The sequence below is a fragment of the Muntiacus reevesi genome, chromosome 1, assembly GCF_963930625.1.
Source record: "Muntiacus reevesi chromosome 1, mMunRee1.1, whole genome shotgun sequence".
Lineage (NCBI taxonomy): Eukaryota > Metazoa > Chordata > Mammalia > Artiodactyla > Cervidae > Muntiacus > Muntiacus reevesi.
The window spans coordinates 194,077,864-194,080,071 of NC_089249.1; positions in this window are offsets into that span (position 1 = coordinate 194,077,864).

Here is a 2,208-nt window from a genome sequence, read left to right on the forward strand (position 1 = left end):
GAAATGTATCTTGGGAATACCCTGCCTCGCATGAGTAGTTAGGATTCAGTGCTTTCATTGATAGGGGTCCGGGTTCGATCCCTAATCAGGGAACTAAAACCCTGCAAGTTGAGTGACTTGGCCAAAAAAGAAAATGTAACCTACGGATCCTTCCAAGAGAGGTCTAAGGACTTGAGAGTCAGAAAACTAGAACTCTTCCTCGTTCTGCCACTTGGTAGCGCTGTTAGCTTGGTCAAGTTGCCCTACTTCTGTGTATCTTTCAAGTGTCATACAGAGGCATAGCTGACCTCTAACTTCTGGCTAAAGCCAAGTTATCAGCTCTATTGTTATGGTGCTCAGGAACAATCTAAGCTTATTTTAGCTAATTATGTCTGAATACATGTCCCATTAATTTAACCAAAACGTTCTTCAACCTCAAGCTTTATGTAAAAAAGATCTCCAAGTTGGGGTGAGGTGGGGAAGGCAAAATGCTGAATGCCTATCATTTACGTAGAAAACGCTAATAAAAATAAATAAAACATCTCTGTTAAATACACCAAAAAACTTTACAGTGGTTGCCAAGGAGTGTGTCAGGAAGAGGTAAACTGACTCCGTTTTCTTACATTCTTTTTCACATTTGACATTTTGTATCATGTGAATAATCATTGGTTTAAGACCCTAAGTGTAAATAAAAATGAAAAGTAATGGGTACAGCATGCACTCATTCTGTAATCATATTTTTACACCTTACCTTTTTAACAATAACTATCATTTTGGGGCATTTGTTCTGCGCAAATAATTGTACTAGGTGCTTCTAAGAAAAATCATCACCATTTTGAAGATAACCATACGAAGGTCCAGGGACGTGTACTATTCTTGGTCACACCCGGAGTCTCGAACTTCGGACGACCCTGGATCTTGCATTCTGAATAAACTAGCTGCTCCATCCTTACGTTTTTGTAAGGACGATCCAAAATTAGGGCATTAAGTCTTAAACGACTTCTCGCCTTCTCCAGGAAATTTTTTGAACCACTCCTTGTTCCAAATATCAGCAGCGTCTGAAGCACGGCCTCGCACAAATCAACCTAATTAAAGACGCCTGTTGAGCGCTAGATTGACCCCGACACTGAAGTGAAGCGGAGTTTAGCTTTGGTACATTGTACAACAGCGATCTCGCAAAGCGCTCGGGAGGAGTCAACGACACCAGGCTTGTAAAGAAAAGGCGCTGAGTCCCGAATAACTTTACTTATGAGGCCCAAGATGTGGTTGGCCGAGCAACCGTTGCAGCCCCCGCTCTCCCACGAAAGACCGGGAAGCCTCCAGTCCGGTCTTTTTCTTGATCGGGCGTCAGTTTGTCCATCTGCGAACAGGGGACTGGAAGATCCCGACCGACTCGGCTTTGCTCTTCGGAGGCTCGACAATCAGGCTGGGCGCTACACAGTTAAAGTTTTGACACCAAAGACCCGAGGTGTTCGCTGGGACCAGTCTAGGGACAGCAACGAGGAGCTCGGGCCGGCCGTTGCTCGCACACGCACCTCGAGTCTGCTCGGCCTCTCGTGAATATGCGGACAGTGTGGAGAAAGTTTCGCCGGACCGCCTCGGTTGGAAACGATGAAACTGCTACCGAGACACCCACTACGAGGATGCTGACGCGCCTGCCTCTAAGGGTGGTTTCCGCCAACGTACTTCGAGTGTAAGATGGCGTCCGCGCAGGCGCGTAAACTAGCAGCGGCAGGAGGCTCCGCCCCTCAACCTGCATCACCTGGTAATGGCTTATCAAAAACCGCCATTGAAAAAAAGAGCGCCGATATTGTCACATGACTCAGGTCTACCAATAAGACAAGGGAAAGGCCCAAAAGTTCTTGTCACGTGGCCAAGGAGAACTCAGAATTTGCCACTGTCACATGATCAAGCAGAGGCGTGGAAAGGGGCGGGGAACCGTTCCGGCTGCACGTAACAGCTGCGTTTCTGACACGTGACTAGGGCCCGCCTCCATATCTCTTTTTGTCCCTCCTTCCCTTTCCGGCTGGGCCTGCGTCGAGCGGCAACGCAGCGGCGAAGGGGCGGGGCTCCGGCCGGTCACGTGCTCCCGCACCTCCCCGGCGCGCGCCCGCCCGCTCGCCCCCGGCCCCGGCTCCTCCTCCTCCTCTTCTCGCCATTGCAGTTGGACTCAGCAGCCCGGTGCGCACCGCGTGGCTTTTGGGGGGAGACCCCGGTGGGCTCTGGCAG